The sequence below is a fragment of the Grampus griseus genome, assembly GCF_964374135.1.
Source record: "Grampus griseus genome assembly, chromosome: 10".
Lineage (NCBI taxonomy): Eukaryota > Metazoa > Chordata > Mammalia > Artiodactyla > Delphinidae > Grampus > Grampus griseus.
The window spans coordinates 85977601-86001130 of NC_139004.1; positions in this window are offsets into that span (position 1 = coordinate 85977601).

A 23530-nucleotide genomic window follows, 5' to 3' on the forward strand; every position below is an offset into this window, starting at 1 on the left:
CCAGAGAAGGGCCCACCAGAAACCCGAGGCCCGAGCCCGGGCTGTGGCAGCAGGACCCGTCCTCTAGGCTGCAGGGCCGGCCTGGAGGCAGCGGGCTTCACCTGCTGGCCAGGCCTGGGACACGCAGCAGGGAGGGACCGTGGCACAGCAGAGGGCCCTTGGCGCCTAAGCCACCAACCTGGGGCCATTCCTCAGATGTCACCCGTGCCAGAGAGGGACAAAAGGGCAGCTGGGCGGAGGGGGGAGGGCAGCGGGAAGCAGAGAATGCTGAAGATGGGAAAGGGGGGCCACAGGGAGAAGAGGAAGGGGAGATGAAAGCAAAGAAGGAAAAAGGGAGGAAGGGAAGAGGCCAAACGGGGGGGTGGGGGGGTAAGAAAGGGGAAAGAAGATGCGGAGAGCAGGGAAGGAAGAGGTCCTTGTGAATTCAGCAGAAGCCTAGGAGTCTTCCCGGGTCCCTCCTGACTTCTCCCCGGCCTGTCGCCTCCCAGCTCTAAGGGGGACGAAAGTCCACTCATGTCGCACAGCAGTGGCTCCACCAGGGCACCCTGTCCCTCGGGATGGGTCGGTCAGAGCCACTCCATGCAGGAGTGGCCAAGAGAATGGGCAGTCAGGAAACTGGGGCTCCCCTGGAGCTGGGGTTCCAGCCCCCAACGTCCACTCACTGGGTAATCAGTTGTGGCAAGGCCGCCCCTCTCTCAGCCCCAGGGTCCTCACTTGGAAGGTCGGGGAGCTGACTCAATGATCCGCTGGCTCTCTCTCGGTCTGTGCTTCTGGAATCAGAATCCAGTTTCTCTAGCACCCTGTGCCATAAATTCTATCCCAAGCCTCATTTCACAGATGAAGAGAGGAGGCTTAGGACCTCAGTAACTTGCCTGAGGCCACTCAGCCAGGAGCTGGCAGAACTGGGCAGTGAACCCAGCCTGGACAACCTTGAAGCTCACCTCGTTTCCTGAACCACCGCGCCGTAAAGCCTCTCTAACCTGACAGCGTGCTGCAGAGCTATCTGATTCCCCTGCTACGGTCACAGAACTCAGAACATCCTCTCGACACCGGGCTGCCCAGGATCAAGGTGACACGCACAGCTTCCCTGCCAGCCGTGGCGGCAGTGACCCCGTTCTGGCCATAGGGATGTGTGGGGAGTGATAGGTCCGCCACAGGTCAGGCTCTTGCAAGGAAGGGGCACGCTCCCTTCCCCTTCCCTGCTTCCTGCCGCACACCGTGGGGCTGGAGATAAACCATCCTGGCCAGGAAGCAAGGAGGCGGGCATCTAGGGCACAAAATGTAAGCAGGCACCCACTGTTAGGGGTGCACAGCCCAGACAGGAAGGAATGTCTCACTCAGTTCTGCTTCCTGGGCATCTCACTTACCTCACCCTGGCCCTGGCCCTGTGTCTTGGACCCTGTGGATGAGAAACCCTTGCTCACATCACAGAGCAGAGCCAGCTTCTCTATTAATATACCCCTAATGGGGGGGCAGAGGTGGAGGTCAGGGGGTGGTCCTCGTGGAGAGGAACCAGAAGGGCTACCTCGGTGGGCATGTCTGACGTGGTCTCCAGCCACCTTCTCAGAAGGAGCTGAGGCCCTGCTCTCCCCAAACACACTCCCGACCCCCAAATCCATTCTCTAAGCTACAGCTGGAACAATCTCTCCAAAACAAGATGTTTCCCCAGTGTTCTCAGAATAACACACGAGAATAACAAGCAGAAGAGCATCTCTCATTGGCCCACAAAGTCCTGCCACCTCCCGGCCCTTCCTTCCTCCACGGCCCTCTCTCACGCCACTCTCTGTGGTTGTACCTCGGGGCTTTCCTTACTTTTTTGCAGACCCCCATTATGGCATATGGGGTGGCGGTGCCTGGAATATCCTTCCCCACCCCTCTCTCTTTGCCTCTTTGTTTCCCATCTTTCAGGTCTTAGCTGAAGTGTCACGTCCTTGGGGACACTTGTCTGATGTCCTGACACGTCAGCGCCTCTCCTATGCATGCCCATAGCACCCTGCACCTTCCCTTCATAGCACCCCTCACAGCTGTAGCTGTCCCTCAGAATGTGCAATTAAATCACGTCATGTCCCCTGGAGACTGTGGACACACCAACACCATTTCTAGCTCACTCACCTCACCATCGCCCAGGTCTAGCATGGCATCTGGCCTCTGGTGATGCTCAATAAGTACGTCAAGAGTAAGTGACAGAGGCTCTGGGGCTGTGCAAGATCCCAGGCACCGGTTGCATGACTCACATGGCAAAATCCATATCAGTGTGGGCCTTCCAGGAAATGGGTCCTCACCCAAGTAACACCCTCTGACTCCATCTGGTTTGTTTCTCACAATACTGGTTCCAAGGAAGTCATAGGAACGCTTCAGAACTTTCCTTGACCTTTCCTTTGTTCCAAGTCCACGGCTTATGAACTACCTATCTGCCATGGGCAAGCCACACCAAGCCTCTGAACCTCAGTTCCACCACATGCAAAGTGAGAAAATTCAATGGGATCTGCCTAATCTACTTTTTAAGACTATCGTGACAATGTGATCAAGATAATGTGAAGGAACATGTGGTGAATTAAAGTCCTTTGTCACTGCCCCCTTGAGAAATGGGGTCAGTTTTCTTCATCCCCTGAGTCTGGGCTGGGCCTGTGCCTGCTTTCATCAATACAATATGGAAGAAGTGACAATATGCCAGTTCCAGGTCTAACCTTTAAGAGAACCAGCAGCTTCCACTTCCTCCCCTTTGAAACCCAGTCTCCATGCTATGAGGAAGCCCAAGCAGCTTCGTGGAGAGGCCCACAGGAAGGAGAACTGAAACTAGCTGGAGCCCCAGCTGGGCTTGCAGTTGATAGCCAGAAACAGTCTGTCTGCTGTGTGAGTGAACTTCCTTGGAAGAGCCTTTTGCTCAGTTGAGCTGCCCCATCAAGCCCTGCCAAAATTGCAAAACTGTGAGCAAAGTTTTAAAAAACTACTGTTACTATACTACAAAGCTGCAGTCATTAAAACAGCATGGTATCAGCACAAAAACAAACACACAGATCACTGGAAGAGGACAGAAAGCCCAGAAATAAACCCATGCACCTATGGTCAATCTATGACAAAGGAGGCAAGAATATACAATGGAGAAAAAGTCTTCAATAAGTGGTGCTGGGAAAACTGGACGGCTACATGTAAACAAATGAAATTAGAACACTCCCTAACACCATACACAAAAATAAACTCAAAGTGGATTAAGGACCTAAATGTAAGACCAGATACTAAAGATATAAAACTCCTAGAGGAAAACACAGGCAGAACACTCTATGACATAAATCAAAGCCATATATTTTTGGATCTGTCTCCTAAAGTAAAGGAAACAAAAGTTAAAAAACAAAAAAACAAATTGGACCTAATTAAACTTAAAAGCTTTTTTGCACAGCAGAGGAAACCATGGACAAAATGAAAGGACAACCTACTGAATGGGAGAAAATATTTGCAAATGATATGACCAACAAGGGGTTAATAATCCAACATCTATAAATAGCTCATACAACTCAACATTAAAAAAACCAAACCACCCGATTTAAAAAAGGGCAGAAGAACTGAATAGACGTTTTTCAAAGAAGAAATGCAGATGGCCAACAGACACATGATAAGATACTCAACATCACTAATCATCAGAAAAATGCAAATCAAAACCACAATGAGATATCACCATACACCACTCAGAATGGCCGTCATGAAAAAGAACACAAATAATAAACATTGGCCAGGATGTGGAGAAAACGGAACCCTCTGCACTGTTGGTGGGAATGTAAATTGGTGCAGCCACTGTAGAAAACATTACAGAGGTTTCTCAAAAAACTAAAAATAGATACCATATGACCCAGCAATTCCACTTCTGGGTACATATCCAAAAAAATCAAAAGAAATAATTCAGAAAGATACATGCACCCAATGTTCATAGCACCACTATTTACAACATCCAAGACATGGAAACAACCTAAACGTCCATCAACAGATGAATGGATAAAGAAGCTGTGGTATACAAGTATACAATGAAATCCTACTCAACCACAAATTTTGCCATTTGCAGCAACATGGATGAACTTGGAGGGCATTATGCTAAGTGAAATAAGTCAGACAGAGAAAGATAAAAACTGTGAGATATCACTTATACGTGGAATCTGAAAAATACAACAAACTAGTGAATATAACAAAAAAGAAGCAAACTCACAGACATAGAGAACAAACTAGTGGTTATTAGTGGGGCGGGGGCAATATAGGGGTGGGGGAGTGGGAGATACAAACTATGGGGTGTAAGATAGGTTCATGGTTGTATTGTACAACACGGGGAATAGAGCCAATATTTTGTAATAACTATAAATGGAAAGTAACTTTTAAAAGTTGTATAAAAATTAAAAAGAATTTTTTTTAACTACTGCTGTTGTTTTATATCACTGAATCCTTGGAAAGGAGGAAGAAAAGGGGATTATTACCCAGCAATAAGTAACCAAAGCAACATCTTTGGACTAGTTAATTTCTCAATACTTACATTTATTTCCAACTCAGGGCAGTAGTGCTCCCTTAGGGGTGTTCTGGAAATTGGCGGGGTGGGGGCCATATTTTTGTTGTCACAATGACTGGGGGTGGAGGAGATCTTACTATTGGCATCTAATGCCCATGGGCCCAGGGATATTAACTGTATTAAATAGCCAATAATGCCTGAGGTAGTCACCCACACCTAACTGCCCCCACGTGAAATAACAACAGTGTTCCCACTGAAAAACAGTAAGGGCCTGAATAGAAAAGTGGCTTAAAGATAAAGATGAAATAAAAATGTAGGGACTTAATATAAACTGCTTTCTCAGCAGGGAAAAATAGGATCCATCTTGATGCCAACTTTAATCACCGGAGAGGCTGCTGGAGAGTTAGTTACTGAGAATGCCTTGGAGGATCAGCAAGGACTGGGTGCTGCCATCAACTAGTGATGTCTGTCACTGGCAAGGGAAGGGAGAGTGATGGAGTGATGGCCTTGAAGTAGGGTAGTACATAATTTAGCAACCAAACTGGAACACTTTGAGGAGTAAAAGGGGTCACTGTTCGTGAGTACACCAGGGGCAACAGGCGTAAACTAGGACTGCCCCAATAAAACCAGGACATACGGTCACTCCACTTCTATGCCAAGGATGTCATGTCTGGAACATCCTGATATGTAGCTCAGAGGTAAGCAAAATAGGGGTTGTCTGGACCTACAAGCCCCTGAGATCCTGAACATTAATTTTCCTTTTAGGTACTCTGTTTCAGAATGTGGTTAGGTATGAAGAATTGTTCTAAAGAATGCATTAAAAATTAATTAAAAGAGTTTCCGCTAATATTTAATCTTACCAGCCATGTACTCTGAGTGATGTATTCCCAGTCAGCGTGTCAGGTCCTGAATAATTAAAAGAGAAGGGGAGGGTGATTCAACCCCTCGAAGAGGCTTTCTGGAGTTTTAGATGCAGCACAGAACCTGGGACAGTATCACCCCAGGAAAAGTTCCACATTGAACAGCAGGGTCCAGTCCCATCAAGACCCCTAACACTGGCATTCATCAAAAGGGTAGCCTCAGGGAGACAGAGATAGATTTGGCTCCGCAGAGCCATCAGCCCCTGAGCTGTCCCAGCCTCGTCTTCTTCCTCCCAGGAGGAAGGAGGGGGAGTCAGTAGTGAGTTATGGAAACCTTCCCGGGGCTCCTCTACATGCTGAGAGCTTCCATATTTCCTCACCTCTAAGACACATGCTTCTTCATTTTGTAACATTTCAGAAATCAAAAGGTGACTTAAAATCGATGGGAGGATATAAGGTAGTATTTCTTAGGAGATGTTCCAGTGAGACAGTTCAGAGCAAGGCTCTGGAGTCACACTCCAGGCTCTGCCGTTTCCCAACCCTCCGGCCCCAGGCAAATCACACCCCCTCTGTTGCCTCATCTGGAAATTGAAGCTATTCGATAACAAATGAAAGAGAGCTTGAGTGTAGCACCTGGCAGATAGTAAGCTCTCAACATAGGTTAGCTATTATTTCTTTCTGTTTACCTTCTGCATGGTGTCGTTAAATTGCCGATGTGTCTAAAAGTTGACAGCATCTTCAGTGTGTTTGCTGTGCTGTCACCTTCAGAAAGAGTTCAAAAGCAATGACTTTTGAGCTCACTCTATGGCGACCCCCAGAGTATTGATTGTGTCCCACGTTTGGTGTATCAGGTAGGGGAGATTCGTATTTGACAGCAGGACTTTGTTGAACATCATTTCTATTTAGCCAAATGTAGGAACCATGAAGAATCTCTAAGAACAACCCCCTCCTAACTTCCAACCCTCCTCCTTCCCTCATTTGATGCACTAAACCCAGGACCAAGGCTTCCTTTTTATTTAGCAGTGGCACAGTGCAAAGGGGGGCAAAAAGAGGGAGTGTAATCTCCATCTGGGCTTTTGTACCAAAGTAAGATAGGAGGTCTCCACCCATCATGGCCCATGAAGGATGTCATAGGTCTGATGGTTCCAAGGGAAGGTGAAAAATACAAGTGTTGCTGTTGGTGGGAATATAAATTGGTGCAGCCACTATGGAGAACAGTATGGAGGTTCCTTAAAAAACTAAAAATAGACTTGGCATATGATCCAGCAATCCCTCTCCTGGGCATATATCCAGACAAAACTATAACTCGAAAGACACATGCACCCCTATGTTCATAGCAGCACTATTTACAATAGCCAAGACGTGGAAACAACCTAAATGTCCACTGACAGATGAATGGATAAAGAAGACCTGGTACATGTATACAATGAAATATTACTCAGCCATAAAAAGGAAAGAAATAATGCCATTTGCAGCAACATAGATTGCCCTAGAGATTATCAAACTAAGCAAAGTAAGTCAGAAACAGAAAGACAAATACCATATATCACTTATATGTGGAATCTAAAATATGACCCAAATGGACATATCTACAAAACAGAAACAGACTCACAGATGTAGAGAACAGACTTCTGGTTGCCAAGGGGGAAGGGGAGGGAAGGAATGAGAGTTTGGGATTAGCAGATGCAAACTACTATATGTAGAATGGATAAACGACAAGGTCCTACTGTAGAGCACAGGGAAGTATATTCAATATCCTGCCTCCACTGTTCCTGGAGGGCAGACTTCCCAGGCCACCATGCTGGCCGGAAGTCAGGTTCCCTTCGTGGGGCTGCTTCCTTTGGCACCCAGTTCTGAATACTTGGCTCCCACAGATGCACTGAATTTGCAGGACCTTGCAGATAACACTCCAGAAAGCAAGGGACTCTAGCAATTTGTGTCTTCTTCCTTAAGGCAGGATTGAAAAGGGGGAAAAGGATCCAAAATGTAGGGAGAGGGGTCCTGGGTGACGGGCAGCCACAAATGACCACGTCTGTTTCACGCTACTCTGTCCCTTGGGATTTGGGTAAACGTGGCATAGACCCCCGTAGCCCAGCCTGTGTGGTTCACCTCCCAACAATTTCGGCCGATTGCCCAGCTCACCTCTCCCCTCCTGAGCCTACTGTGTCAGCTCACAGAGTCTGAACACCCACGCACCCTGGCCCCATCACTCTTTACACAAGAAATTCTGTTACATGCGTGGATTTTGTGGTTTACTAATTTTCAGGAGGACTTGAAGAGTCCCTGGGGGGATCATGGTGCCCACACCTCAGGCCCCCGTCATCTTATTCATTGCCTCTGCCTCCTTCCAAGAGCCCAGCCTCCCAACCCAGGACCCCTACCTCAGGTGGAATAGCCAGGGAGTAACAGCTCCATCTTCCCTATTATTTTGTGAGAGCAGTCCCACCAGACTGTCTCACTTCCCCAGGCCTGCGCCCAGCAATTCTGATTAATACTATTCTCTCCCTCTTCATGGTCATCAACGTCATCATCTTCTTCCTGAGATACTGGACCTGTCTTGGTGGGCCGTCATGGTCTTCAAAGTTTCCCATGTGGTTGAGGACTAGCTACTGGTCCATTTAGCTCAAAGGTGCCAACATCTGACCTTCCACCTGTGACCAGGAGGAGAAAGCAGCTGCTACTGGAGTGTCATTCCAGGACTGTCTTTATGTTGGGTGTCCCCAGAGCAGGCCTGAGATGAGGCTTTGGACACAAGTGGTCTATTGAGGAGCTGATGCCAAGAAGCACCAAAAGGAAAGTAGGCAAGGGAGAGAAGATGGGAAGATAAGTAAAGGGTGCGTTACTGGGTTACCCCCGTGGGCAGTGGGAGCTCCATCCCACTGGTCACCTCTGTGACACTGTGTAGCACTTGCCTCAGAACTGTCCCACCCAGGGTTGAGGAAGCCGGGGTGTTTATCCGCCAACTCCCAGCCCCCACTGGCTACGGGCTGCTCCCAGGGGCATTCATTCTTGGGCACTTGCAGCCTGCTCTGTGCCCAGCTGCGCTGGATGGCTTCTGCGCTCAGAGAAAGCCTGCAGGCAAAGAGCCGCCAGTGCTGGAGATGAGAGCCTCGCTGGGTGACCAAACTGCAGGTGACCACCAGGGTAGCGTGGGGAAGCTGGGCAGGCGCCGGTGGCATCTGCTATGAGGAGCCGCTGTATTTTTTTTTTTTTTTAAAAGACAGTCCCAGTCTTTATTTATTTACTTTTGGCCACACCGGCATGTGGGATCTGAGTTTCCCAACCAGAGGTAAAACCCACGGCCCCTGCACTACAAGCGCAGAACCTTGACCGCTGGACCACCAGCAAAGTCCCGAGGAGTCACTCTTATGTGTTTCTGTCACCACCCCCAAAACCCAGGTGGCTTAAACTAATGGCAATTTATTCTCTCATAATTCTGGAAGCTAGAAGTCTGAAACCAAGGTGTCAGCTGAGCCAGGCTCCCTCTGAGGGCTCTAGGGAAGAATCTTTCCTTGTTTCTCGCAGCTTCTGGAAGCTCCCGCAGCTCTTGGCGTTCCTTGGCTCCTGGCGGCATAATCCTACCTCTGTCTTCCCATGGTTGTCTTCTCTGTGTCTTTGCTCTGTATGTCTGTCTCTGTGTCCACACTTCCCCCTCTGATAAAAACACGTTATACTGGATTAAGGGCCCACCTACTCCATAGGACCTCAGCTAATTATATCTGCAAAGACCCTGTTTGCAAATTCAGTCACATTCCGAGGCACCGGATAAGGACTTCAACGCATCCTTTGGGGGGCATACAACTCAGCCCAGGGCAGGCACCTTCTACGTGTAATATCCTCTCATCCCGGCAGCAGCCTGCAAGGTAGGTGTGATGATCCCAGTGTCACAGATGAGGAAATTGAGGTTCTGAGGGGTGACAAGGGCCACCCAAGGACACCCAGCCGGGAGACTGCAGAGCTAGAAGCTGCCCTCGGTTCCACGTCAGGCTGGTCTCTCATGGGCTTGCCTCTCAACAGCAGTGTCCCTTGTCACTGACACTAGTCTCAACTCAGACTATACAAGTCCTACCGTGAGGAATAATTAGGGCAACAGGTGAAAGGTACTCAGTTGAGGGCCAGGAACGAAGCAAGTGCACAGTGACTGCTGGCTCCTCTTACGTCATCACAGAAACACGTAATCCTCCTGAACGTTAACCATCCACGCTTGAGCCTCCATATAAAACGCGATTTCCAGGCCACAACCAGGATCCCTTTTGCCTTTTGCTTCTTGTCACAGCTGCTCCCAGTGAGCCCAGGCAGGGACCTGACGGGCTGGAGGGTCAGGTGGCCCCTGCGGCCGCTCCCCCGGAGCCCCGCCTGCTGTCGAACGCCCCTGCCGCAGGAGACCATGCGAGATCAACACAGCAGCTCTTAATCTCCTGCCCTGCTGGCGGCTTTATCTCAGCCCCTCCTCCCAGGCCGCTGGGGGCTGGAGAGGAGGTGGGCCGATGAAGACAAGCTGCTGACAAGCCCTCCCAGCCCCTGCGAAGTGGGGCAGCCGCCAGCATACTTGCCCCAAGCCCAGCGAGGCCTCTGGAGGAACGCAGGGCCTCCCGGCAGGGCACCCACTCCAGGCAGCCCACAGAGGCGCTGTGATGAAAACCCTCAGAGCACACGGCTGGGGGCCGGGCGGACAGTTTCATCTGCAACCGTGATTGCACATTTCAAGGGCAGCAGCTGGTGACACGAGACACCCTGGACTCATAACTCATGCATTTCCCCTCCTCCTATTGAAACAATGTGGCGGGGGAGAGGGAGGGGGGAATGAGGGCGAACCGCCGGTCTGAACAGGTAGTTATTTCTCTGCCTGGGGCTCAGCCTGGCTGAGAACCAACATTTCAAACGTGGAAGGTGAAGGCCAGGTACTGTTGCGTAGGTGGCAGCCAGCTCAGAGTTCCTAAGAGTGACTTCCAAGACTGGCCTTCCCTGCCTGCATTCTGTGTGGTCTTTTCAGTCCTGGACAGGATTGTCTTGCAACAGTTAAAAACCAGAGAGAGGGCGCGGACCACAGCTGTGTGGCTGGGCGCAGCCCAGCATCACCACCCGTGCTCAGGATGATGCCCGTGGTATCCACCCCGCCCCCCGCTCCGGGCCCGGTGTGAAGCCCAGGATTGGGTGAGGAAAGCCTGCTCCCTTCCCTCAAGCAGCTGCCAGTCCCAGGAAGAGGCGACATCAGGGGAGGAGAATCGAGCAGCAGCGCACACAGATTACCACAGGAGAACTCAAGCAGCGGTCCTACCCCGGCCCGGCAGTCGCGGAAGCTCCCTGAAGAAAGGGACATCCAAGAGAAAATGTGAAGGATGAACAGGAGCGCGCAGGGAGAACCGAAAGTACAAAAACAGCTTGGCACATTCTGGAATATTCTGGAACATGAAGCTGAAGGGGCAGGGTGGGGGCGGGGCGGAACGGAAGGGTTAGAATTAAAGCAGCAAATAAGGTTTAAAGAATTAACCGGAGCTTTCAGCTTCTAAATTTATAAAGACGTGCCAGTAGCCACAAAGAGTCATGAGTGTATTTTACCCGATAAAGTACTTGGTGCTTTCTTTCACGCTCTCACCGTTCATTCGTGTAAATAAATGTGTCCTGAACACCAAGCGTGTAGCAGGTCCTGGGCTAGATACTGGTGATTCGAAGGTAGTCCAGATGCAGTCTTGCCCTCAAGGAACTCCAAGAGCTAAGGTTAACCGCACACTCACTCACGAGCCCCAGGCGCTCCATGGGTTCTATCCCATTCACACCTCTCAAGACTCTGCCTCTAGAGTCGGGGGTGGAGTCGGGGGGGATGGAAACTTCGGGAAGCACTTGCCCTCCACAGTCACCCAGGTCCCTATATCAAAAGGAGCAGGGGGCGGCGCTCAGCATTAATGCACCAGACGGTTGTGGGTTTTGTGAGGTGACGGAAATGCATGGGGTGGGAGTGGGGCAAGATGGAGCGGGAAATGGACAGAGGGAGAGACAGACACTGAGACAGAGGGACAGACAGAGAAACGGAGATAAGAATAGAAAGAGATGGAAAGATGGAGAGAGTCAGACATGGAGCGACAGAAAGAGAAGGAAGGAGGTTGAGAAGGGGAGAGAGAGAGGCAGAGACAGGCAGAGAGACCAAGAGGGAGGAAGTAGGAGCAGGGCACAGCATCATCACAGAAACAGACAGAAAGAAACAGAGTGAGAATGAGAGACTGCAGACTGGGAGGGACAGAGGCTGGGAGGATAAAGCCTGCAACTGAGGGTCATTCCTAAGAAACCCAGTCCCTTCGGCCGAGGTCGGGCATGGCCAGCCCTCCAGGTGCCCCTAAGGCCCAGCTGAGTCAGGGCCATGCCACTGGGAGAGGCTCAGAGGGGACTGGCTGCCAGGAGAAGTGGAAGGAGGACATTTCTACCGAGGCTCCCCACCCCTCCCCTGAGGTTCCCACCCAATTCCTCCCCTCCTAACCCCGCCCCCCAGGCCCACAGGCCAGGCAGGGACAGGCTGGTGTGCCTGAGGAGTTAAAGTCACCGAGCATCCTCCAGGGCTGCCACCTGCAACTGGCATCCTGCACGGTCCAGCCAAGGAAGCAGGCCAAGAAGTTTGGCCAAAGAAGCAGGCTCCAAAGCCACTCTGTTTGGATCGCACGGGATGTGTGAGGCACTCAGCTCCACAGCCACTGTGTATGGCGGGCTGTATGTGTGCTCTCCTGGTCTAACGGCCATAAAGGTTAAGGTGACTAAATGCTCCCTAGGTGCCAGGCACTGCATCCTCATAGTAAGGCAGGCAGTAGTAGCAGCCTCTATTACAGATATGGAAACCGAGGACCAGAGAGGTTAGGAACCTGTCCAAGGTCACACAGCCAGCACACTCTTAATTATTAGGTTCGCTGTTACTATGCCAGGCATTTTTCATTCATTATCACAGAAACCCCTGAAGTATCAGGACCCCTGTTTTTAGATTAAGAAAACAAGGTCAAAGAAGTGCAGCATCAGGGCTACAGAGCTGGAGAGGGGACACGGCATGAGAACCCTGGCACACTCCACTCCGAAGTTGGGAATCCCTTCCCTACACACCGCCAGCTCTAGGACACACACCTTTTCCACTGGAACCTCAGCATCCAGGACCCAGCAGAAAAGCGGGTTGGACGTTGTGATGGAAACACATCATGCTGTTACCGGCAGGGTAACCCCTCTCCACAGCCCTCCTGCAACCAGAGATCTGCCTTCAGCCTTTTCCTCTTTTCTGAGGGTCCTTAACCTAGGGTCATGGAACTCCAAAAGTCCATGGATAGAATTCACAGGGCCAGCAGATTCAGGTGGAAAAAAATTAGATCATTATTTTCATTGACCTCTAACCAAAATTCTGCCCTTGCCTCTACTGTAACATATAGGCAAGAACCCACCATAGGATTAGCAGTGCCTACAACTTTGTCACCACTATGAATCACAGGTACTTTTATTTATTTATTTATTTTTGCAGTACGCGGGCCTCTCACGGTTGTGGCCTCTCCTTGCAGAGCACAGGCTCCGGACGCGCAGGCTCAGCGGCCATGGCTCAGGGGCCCAGCCACTCCGCGGCATGTGGGATCTTCCCAAACCGGGGCACAAACCCGTGTCCCCTGTATTAGCAGGCAGACTCTCAACCACTGCACCACCAGTGAAGCCCCACAGGTACTTTTATATCACAGGACAGTTGTTGCAGACATCTTAAACTATTATGTAGCTCACCACTACTCTGAACTTCCAACAGTTACTAAACTCACTGCTAGATCTTTGTTATTTAATACGTTAATAAAGCACATATATTTTAATCATAACTTTTTTTCTTCTTAATACCTTGAAAATTGTATTTCCAAACAATTGCTTTCCTTAGTCCTATCGCATAAAATGAAAACACGTTTCCGAGAAGGGTCCAGGGGTTTCCGTAGATGCCAAGGGATCAACAACACACAAAAGATATAGAATATCTGGTCCATTCCCTTCTCACTCAGGTGCAGAGAGATGGTCTTTGCTTCCGACCAGCCCCATGGAATCCTTGGAGTCAAGGCCAAGGGTCCGAGCCCATTGGCTCCCAGGTGCAAAAGCTGAAGGTCTGCTGAATGTCTGAGGCACGTCAGCTGGAACCAGGCAGCACACATTCCCCCGCATCCCCTCCTAGAGCCCAGCAGAGCACATGTTCAGTGTTGGACGGCAGGAATCCTCACCAGCAGTGGGTTTGCAGCCAGCCACTCAGAAGCATTCAAAGCAGAGCCTTCTTACAGTCAAATTAATTTAGGAGGCAAGAAAGTGGAAGGCACTGGTTCTCTACCTTGGCTGCCCAGAGGAATGGCCCATGGGAATCTAAAAGTACTGATGCCTGGGTCTCCCCCAAGAGATTCTGAGTTGATTTGGGGTGATACCTGGGCACTGAGATTTTTTAAACTCCCTGGATGATTCCAACGGGTAGCCAAGGCTTAGAATCTCTGGTGCACTGAAGACAGCAAACCCCCAGACTAGCGCTGAGGGCACCCGAGGTCCAGTTCTGTGTCTTGGGCATATGGGGACCTGACTCAGTTTCCTCATTTATAAACATTATGGGTGGGGAGAGGGGATCAATGCTTATGAAGCACCCACCACATGCCAGACACGCTACGGAAGTTATTTCCTTTATTCCCCTCACAATTTTCTGAGGGTGGTGGCATTACCCCATGCCTGAAGCGACCCAGCAAAGTGACAGCTAAGTGATGGAGCAGAAACCCTAGCCTACCTGCTATACCATTCTCTTAAATCAGGTTCCCCAACTTGCCAAACCTCGTTAAAGGTTTAAAGATGTTGTAAAAATGCATATTCTGATTCCATCCATCAGGGGAAGGTCCCAAGATTCTACATTTCCAACAGCCTCCCAAATTATGCCAGTGCTGCTAAACCAGTAGCTTGCTTTCAGTAGCAAATGGTTAGCAGGTCTTTGTGGTCACACTGGTTGTGATTGGTGAGTGCCTGTGCCAGGCTGGTTGGTTAACTACTTAGGCTATTTCCCCTGTCTGAAGACAGCACCCTGGATGCTACCCCTTGCCCTGCTCAGCCACGTGGCCTGCGTGAGATTGACATCACCCCCGCTCCAGCCTGTGGCAATCAGCACGTCGCATCCCTCAGCCAGGCGAGATGGTCCAGGGATGGGCACCTGGCTCATTCCAAGCAAATGGGACACCAAGAGTTTGAGAGTAGAAGTTCGTCTATCTTCCACGGGAGCTCCCAGAGGGGAAGTTCTTTCTTCCCCAGGCTGAGGATTCAAAGGACGTAGCTGCTGCAGCTGTTTCCTTCCACGAGGGGAGAGTCCAGAGCAGTGGACTGTAAACCCAGTGGCATGGAGCCTAAGAATGAAGGCAGGCAGAGCAGAGAGAAACCAGGTCCTTGGGCAAAACGGCTGGATTAAGCCTTGCCTGAAACCCACATCTGGGCTCTAAATTCACAAAGGCCATTCAATCCTCTTATTGTGTCAAAACAAGTTGAGTTGGGTTCTGTGTCTCTTAACATCAATAGTCCTGACACAAGCTCTAGCATCAGCAAGACTAGAGCTTGGATCTCTCAGCTCAGCTACTCACTAGCTGTGTGGTCTCCGGCAAGCCATTTGGCCTCCCTGAGCCTCAGTTTCCTCATCTACAAAATGGCACTAGTAATGCCTATGTCAGGGTTGTTGCGAGGGTCAGGAGAAACCATGAATGCCCAAAGCCTGGCATCTATGACATAAATGATATTATTATCAAAACTCATTATTCGTCCCATTCTGGCAGGCCTTCCTTCTAAAAACTGTACATGTCAGCAGTTGTTTCTAGCTGTTGGCAAAAAAAAAAAAAGGAAGCAAATTAACTTAAAAGATTGGGGCGGGGGGTGGGGGCGCGGCGGGAGGCGGGTGCTGCCTCAAGGGTTATGAGTAACATTGAGAAAGAAGAAAAAAGAGGTTGAATTCTCTCAGTAACCAGGACAGATGAGAAAGCTTGTCCTGGCGAAGAATGCAAGGCTTGCCCGGGCCACAACTGAGTTGGTCATAATGCGCTCAGACCTTGGCTCCGTCTAGCAGGGCTTATGGAAGCCACGATCTGCTTCTCTGGATATTTGACGGTCTGATTGGCTCAGCCTTCCTAATTGTGTTGTATTGACAAATACATTTGTTTGGAACAAGCAAATGTATTGCAGGCAGGAAACAGACCAACTCCAAGAATTTATTTTGCTTTTTGGCACTGCTGCACTAAGCTTGGCATTCATTATGCGCCCATGTAAAACAGTCTCGGGGAGAGCTGGCCTGAGCTATCTTTTTTCTTTTAATAAATTTATTTATTTTATTTTTGGCTGTGTTGGGTCTTCGTTTCTGTGCGAGGGCTTTCTCTAGTTGCGGCGAGCGGGGGCCGCTCTTCATCGCGGTGTGCGGGCCTCTCGCTATCGAGGCCTCTCCTGTCGCGGAGCATAGGCTCCAGACGCTCAGGCTCAGTAGTTGTGGCTCACGGGCCCAGTTGCTCCGCGGCATGTGGGATCCTCCCAGACCAGGGCTTGAACCCGCGTCCCCTACACTGGCAGGCGGATTCTCAACCACTGCACCACCAGGGAAGCCCCGATCTTTTTAATTATATTTACTTTTTCAGCTGCATTTCAGATCATGAACAGACTTGGTGGTGCTAAACAGGCCTCATTGGGTGAAACCTCCTGCCTCCCTCAGAAACACGTTGCACGGATGAAATGTTCAAAGACATCAGAAAAACCTAGGACACTGCCATGGGCCATCATCACTAATGGATGAGAGATGGGGTTAAGTCAGTCAGATCCCTGCTCTGAGCCCAGAAAAGTCCACAGAAACCAAATCCTGGTCACCAGATTGAAACTGAAATCAGGTTTAAGCAGAGAGATGGAGAGACGAACGGCAGGCAATTGGCATGGATCACGTGAGGATGACCATGACCCATTCCACTGTACCCCTCACCACAGTGGCACCTGGCGGCCATACTGGAACCATGCGGCCCTTCTACCTGATTGGATAAGGAATAAGGACCTGACCTCAGAAGAGCCAATCAGAGTTCCCTCTGGGGTTACTAGGAGAGAGAGTAACAGCAGAGGGACACACTGACTCGCCACATGGCAGGAGCTGTAACAAGAGAACTGGAAGGTGTAGGCAGCCATCTTGGATGGCATGTGGACAAAGGTGCAGCAAAAGACAAAGGAAAGGAACCAAATGATCACAGGGAGGTACAGAGAAGAGACAAAGGGCAAGATCTTTACGTAGGTCTCCGGGTCCTGCCCCGGGTTCTAGGCGCTGAGGCACTCTGCCTCTTAAAATCCATCTCTCCTTTTCGTTCCAGCAAAGTCAAGCTGTTCTCCCACTTACATCCATACAAGGGCAAACTATGCAACCAACCAAACAATGCTGGGGAAGAATATTTATTAACAGGAAAAATGTACACAAGAACATTGTTGAGCGCAGACAGTGTGTTTCTTTCCTCCCTTCAACAGCTATTTATTGGGCACTTCCTACATGTCAGATGTTACGTATACACTGGGGAGTAAGGTCATGGCCTCTGCCCCTGTCAAGTTTACAGTCTGGTTACCAAATGTCAGGTAAGATCTCACTTTAGTAGAAAGAGAGGTATAATATAATTGGCTTGCGATGGGTTTCACACCTGGGAAAACAAATGCAGGGCACTATAACAACTGCAAAACTAATGCTGCTCCAGGTACCGCCTGTGGACCTCCAGCCTGGGCATCACCTATGAGCTTGTGAGAAATGCAGATTCTCCGCCCCTGCCCAGATCTACTGGCCATAGGGTCCAGCAATCTGGTTTAGCAAGCCTTCCAGATGATTCTGACGCACTTCCAAGTTTCAGAACCACTTGCCTAAAACACAATAGCTCAAAGCCCTGCTTTCCAAATCAATAAGAATTTCCAGCTTTTCCCAGGGTTTCCCTTCCCAAATGCTGCATTTTCAAAACCACCCAGGGATGTATGTGTGAGTCAACAATTAATTGTAACAACCAGTTATGTACAAAGTTACATATATTAATTAATTTGATCCCCACAATAACTCTATTAAGATAGGTACTATGTATCTCCCACTTCACAGGTGAAAAAACTGAGGAACAGAGAGGTTAAGCCACTTGCCCAAAGTCACACAGCTAATAAGTAGTAGAGATGGGATTTAAACCCAAGCAGTCTCGCTCCAGAATCTGCACTCCTAACCACTAAGTTAAACTACTTGGCAAATGAGTCCTGAGCATCTTTGCCACCTGGTGGAGGTGGGGAATCCGGTCTTTGGGACTGCACCCTGCAGCTGCTGCTGGTTCCGTGCCTTGGTCTACCCCTCCCTGAGCTGATCATGCTGGGACCTCACATCTGGGGAGACCTCATTGGCCCTTCAGATCAGGGTGTGATGGCTCCCGCAGTTGAGATGGGCCCTACAACAGTGCTGCCCGAGCTTCAGAGAGTGAGAGCCTCTAAGTGTCACGTACTCCCCTGCCCCATGGGGTCCCCACTCAGCTAGGGTGGGCTCTAGTACTCGCCTCAAACCACGCTCGGAAGAACCCTCGCCTCCAGCTCTCTGGGCCTGAGTGCTAAGTCTTGGCTCTATCCAGGCTCTCCCTTCCCTTATAAGGAAATCTAGAATCTAGAATCCTGTGGTCCTCTCTGACTATCTAGCCTTGATGAAAGCCAGCCAAGCCCAGAAGGTAAGGAGGTTCTACCTTTGAATCCCAAGGTGAAGGCCGGAATCCTAGATTCTTCTCTTCTAGGGAAGTGCTTGGTTCCTGTTGGGGGAAATATTATTAATTTAAAAAGATAAGGGGGTATGTGTGGCCCAGCTCAACCTCCAGGATCAACAACGCTCCAAAAGCAAATAGAAACACGGGCTGGGAAGTGGCCTCCTGACTCCGCCCACCAATCACCCTCCCAAGCCCAGGCCAGTGTGCCCAGTCACACCCTCAGAGGAGCGAGGATGGGCACCACCGATCATTATCCGGAAAGGACCAGCTCAAGTTGTTCAAAAATTAAACTATTTCCAGTCTGGTTGATAAAAGTTGCTGCCTTAACTCCACGCATCACATGCCACCCCACCTGTCCTGGCCCCAGACCCAGGGCCCTAGACCATCCCCGTAATCCAGCAGCTCGAGGGTTAATGCCTGGCCCAGCAGGGGTCCCACCCCGCCCACCCCAAGGCTAAAGCCATCATCTACTCTGATGGACTAGTGTCCACGCTGCCCATGTCTGGAAAGACAAACACCAATTTGCTGAAATAGTGCTTTCCTCTAAGCATTAGGATGACAGGTAGTTCTGCTGATTCACGTTTTTCAACCTTTCTCCAATAAGCATGGTTTCCTCATGTAATCAAGATTACTTTTTTAAAATGTTAAAGATAACGGCAGGTTTTCAATTTCCTGAGGTGGAATAGAGGGCCCATTTTTCACTCCTGCCTTCACCCCCACCATGAGTGCTGGCAGGCCCCCATCACAACACAGCAAGCAGGAGGATCAAGGGTGGTGTCAAGAGCCTCCTGAACATGGCCTTGAATATCTGCAGAAGGAAGGCCCACGCCCTGGGTCTCAGCAAAGAAGCATTGTACTTCTCTGGCCATGAGCCCACCTTGTGCCCCTGGTCAGCATGACTAACCATCTAATTCTGCAGAAATGGGAACTCATTGAGTGATCTGGCTTCCTCCAAAGAGCAGCCCATTCATTTCCTGAAGTGACTGGTCCACTGGGAAGTGGGCCAGGATGAACCTTTGAAATACTCAATGGCAAGAGAAGGAGAAGGAAGGGAAAGCACAATAGAACAGCCAGGGACTAGGAAAGGGATGAAAGAGTTCATGTCCTGGTCAAGAGCAAAGATTAGATCAAAGCTAGCAGATACATGACACACACACCACTACACTCATCTGCTGCCCAGGGCAGACATTGCCAATCAATCACAGCACTTTCTCCTCACCGAGACGCAGCCTCAGAAGCCTTCTCAGTGCAGGTCCAGGCAACCTTCTCATCAACCGCAAGTATCACTAGAGCAGAATCTCATTTGCTATCCCTGGAGTGCTTGCTGCTGATGCTAACCCTCCAGACGAGTCCACGGGGACATCTTGGGTTCAGGGATCATCCGTTTCCCCTGGATCTGTAGCCTGTACTGAACGGTGTCGGGAGGTTTGTTGTTGTTGATTCCCTCCAACTCATGGAGATGTCACTCTTTCTAGCATCAGGGAAACTCCCAACTGGGTGTGACTCTACCCTCTGCCAGACGGAACATGAGAGGTCATCTCCCCATCAACCTCTCTTGAGTCACGGAGCCCTTTCTTCAAATCAAAACTTAGAGGGCCAAATTACAAAACAAATCACGGCGGAACTCCTGTGCCTGAAGAGAAGGTGACAGTCCCAGGCCACAGCCAACCAACACCTCCTCAGCCACTGCCGTGGCCACAGAAAGACTTCCTGAAACTCCAAGGCTCGGAGGGACAGTGGAAGGTCACTGATCTTATCCAAGTGCCGTGCTTTATAGACGGCGAGTCTGACGCCCAGAGAGAAGTGACCCATCCAAACTCACTCAGCCAGCGAGTGCCGGACAAGAACCCAGGAATCTCCTGGCTCTTGATCCAAACACCCAACCCAGTGTCAAATGTTCGGTGCCTTCCTTCCTTGAATGACACAGGCTCTGTGAGCTACTGCAGCTGCTCCTTTGCTTCCAGTCCTGTTTGTCTGCCTTTACCTCCCAGGTCTAGATTTGCAGCCCAAACCTCCCCCTCACCTTCCGATTCATGAAACTGCCTCGTGCAAACCGCCACTGTGAGATTCGCAAGGATCCCAAACTCATCATCCAACCTTTCCTCTTCCCAAAGAGTTCCCCACCCAGTGTCGCGCTCCCTGCCAGCCCCACCAGCCCCTGCGATTGCTCAAGCCGTGAAGCTGGGGTCCTCCTGGATCCCTCCTGCCCCGAAGAAGCAGTCCCCACGGCCACTCGCCTTGATCCTGACCTTGACCTCCATGCATTTCCCTCCATCCCCACTGCCATTTCCTTATTTTAAGCCACTATAGGTTCCCGCCTGGATTTTGGCAACAGCCCCTTAACCGATCGCTCCATCTCCAGGTTTCCCCACTCCGTTATTCAGGATGCAGCCAACATAATCTTTCTAAGAGACAAATGTGAGAGAGCCACTCTCTGGCTTATAATTCTTCAAAGGTTTCCCACTGATCTTTGAACAGTGTCCAACCCCCTTAGAGTAGTGTATCATACCGTTTGTAATCTGACCCAATTACCTCCCCACTGCCATCGCTTGCTAGACTCCTGCAAGGTGGAACTACAGCCGTCCCTCCCTATGAGTGGAAAGATTGGTTCCAGGACCCCATGGATACCAAAATCCACGGATGCTCAAGTCCCTTATATAAAACGGTAAATACAGTTACCCCCCTGTATCAGTGGGTTCTACGTCCCTGGATTGGATCGCACTCATCACCCCAAAGAACCTTTGCTTAGCATCCTGTCTGCCACCCACACTAAATTCTAAACCCCTGAGGTCAGGAATTCTGTCTTGCTCCACACTGGAGCATCACCCTATGGAACGTAATAGGTGCTCAATAAATTGTCAATGAATTGATAGTGAATTGATCCCATGACATATCTGTTCTTGATTAACCTCATTGGGGCAGGAAGTTAACACCCTCATCTACTCACGGGGCACTATTATTTAATGTAGAATAGAAGATGAGAAAGAAAAAAAAAAGACAAAAAAAGAAAAGAAAAAGGACAAAGAAAAAACTGAGAGCAGGCCCTGCTATGAAGGGAATGGCGCTCAGGGCCAGGCCTTGAGCAACGTGCTCTGTACACAGATGCGGGCTCCCTGTGCATCCCAGAGGGTGCAAAGAGTTTTCCAATCTCGTGTATTTTAATTTTGTCTACAGTCTCTTTCCATGTACAAAGAGGATCTAATTCCCAAAATTCATCTCAGTATTGTTCTCGAAGAGCACACATCTCTTCTCTCAGCTGATACTGCAGTTTTATTTATGGTACCACCCTAATTGTTCATACTGTGCCTTGAGGACAGAAGCGCCTTAGTCACGGCAGTGTCCCCAGAGCTTAACACGGTATCCGGCACATAGTAGGCCCTCAGTAAATACTGGGTGGGTGGATGGATGGATGGGAAGTAAGGAGTGAGGGAGCGGGAGAGAAAGACAGGGAGGGGAGGGAGATGAGAGGGCAGAAAGGGAGAGGGGAGGGGAATGGGAAAGACGGCTGAACCAGGGAAGGAAAGTGACATCACTAAAGAAAATGTGCTCCGTACATGTTGGGGGCTGGCCGCTCTCTGGACTGCGGTCCCTGGCACAAGCGTGGCTCAGCCCAGCAGCTGCTGGCCACTGGCTCCCAGCCTGAGTGACACACCTGCCTGGCAGGGCCCGGCTGTGCTTGGCAAGTCAGTAGCCCAATCCTTCAGCGCTGCAGGGCAAATCTGAGCCAGGAGCCACCTCAAAGACTCGGATACATCACACTCTGCCTCGGGGCCTCCCTTAGCCCTCCAAAGCCAGGGGCGGGATCAGCCCTTGACAAGCTGCCATGTTAGGGATGTTAGGGAACGTCTGGTCAGCCTGGAGAGCAAGGTGGCCTCTGTCCTCTTGATCTAAAATAACAGCCCTTCCTTTCTTCTGCCTTGTTTCTCTTCCCAGCACTCATCATTGCCGCTCTATTCATTGGAGGCAAAAGGAGGTGATGAAAGCATTCGCACTACAGCCAGACAGCTTGGGTTCAAATCCCAGCGCTGCCCCTTCCTGGCTGGGCAACCTTGGGCAAGTTTCTTAACTGCTCTGTGCGGTTCGGTTTTCCCATGTGAGACGGTGACGTAACACCTGCCCCACAAAGTTAGTTACCGTGAGGGTTAGAGGAGATGGGGAACATTGAGGGCACCCAACAGCAGCTGGCACGTAGTAAGGGGCTCACCTGGTGTTAGCGGTCATTATTATTATTACCATCTCCCAGGCCAGAATGAGCTCTGGGAGGAGAACTGTGCGCTCTTTCCCGGCCACTCCCAGAGCCTACAACAGAGCATGGTGTAGGCACTCGGTTTGACAGCTGGCAAAAGAAAAGCCTAGAGAGGTCTAGCAACTTACCCAAGGTCACACAGCAAATTGGAGGCAGAGTTTCTTCTACCTCTACTGCTCCACACGCCTTCTCTGGGAGGTCAGCTGGGGAGCAGCCGTGGGCACCTGGGTGCAAAGGCCAGAGCTGTGCACCCAGTACGGTAACCACCAGCGACGCGCGAGACCTGACAATGCGATACCAGTGCAGTTAATGAGCTGAATTGTTCCTCTTATTTAATTTTAATTTACATTTAAACTGAAAAAGATACTTGTTCAGTTGTTGGAACACTTTTCTCTGGGTCTGAAACAACTGAGGTAGGTGCATCTACTCTTTGAACGATTCATTCTGTGAAATCTAAATACAGATCAAGTATTCCCATGAAAACTTAGCATCCGATTTGAGCTGCGCTGTAAGCGTAAAATGCACACCACGTTTGCAAGGCTTCCCAGGCGTGAAAGAACGTAAAATATCTTGTTCATAATTGTGCCTATTGGTTCTATGTTGAAAAGATCACATTTGGAATACTTTGGGTTAAACAGAAGGTGCTATTAAAATTCCATCTGTTTCTTTTTATTTTTTTTAACATGGCTACTAGAAAACTGAAAATTATCTACGTGGCTCACGTTATACTTCCACCGGACAGTGCTGGGCTAGGGGAACAAAGATGGGGTGAAGAGGAAGGTGGCTTGCTGGCTGCAGGGCTGCCCGCCACGACTCCAGGATGACTCCAGGACCAAGGGCCGTGATGCTGGGCTCCGAGCTCGGCTGGGCCACTTGGGAGGCCCGAGCTGGGCTGGCTCCCTGCTCCCGGCACTCACAGGCTTCCCTGACAGGGCACGGGAAGCAGCTCTGGGGATTAACGTTAATTCTTTCCCTGGAGGGCAGATGGGGAGAAGGTTAAGTACCGAGTGACTGCAGCTGCCCAATTAAGCCCCCGAGAGGGATGAGGGCGGAGGAGGAGGCTGGAGAATGTTCTTAGGGATTCCCAGGGAGACAGGAAACAGCAAGGGCTTGACCTCCTTTATCTCATTTCCCCTTCACCCATCAGTCAGCCGTTTCCCCCCAGGCTCAGCAGGGATGGTTCACTTTCCCAAGACCACACAGCAGGTTCAGG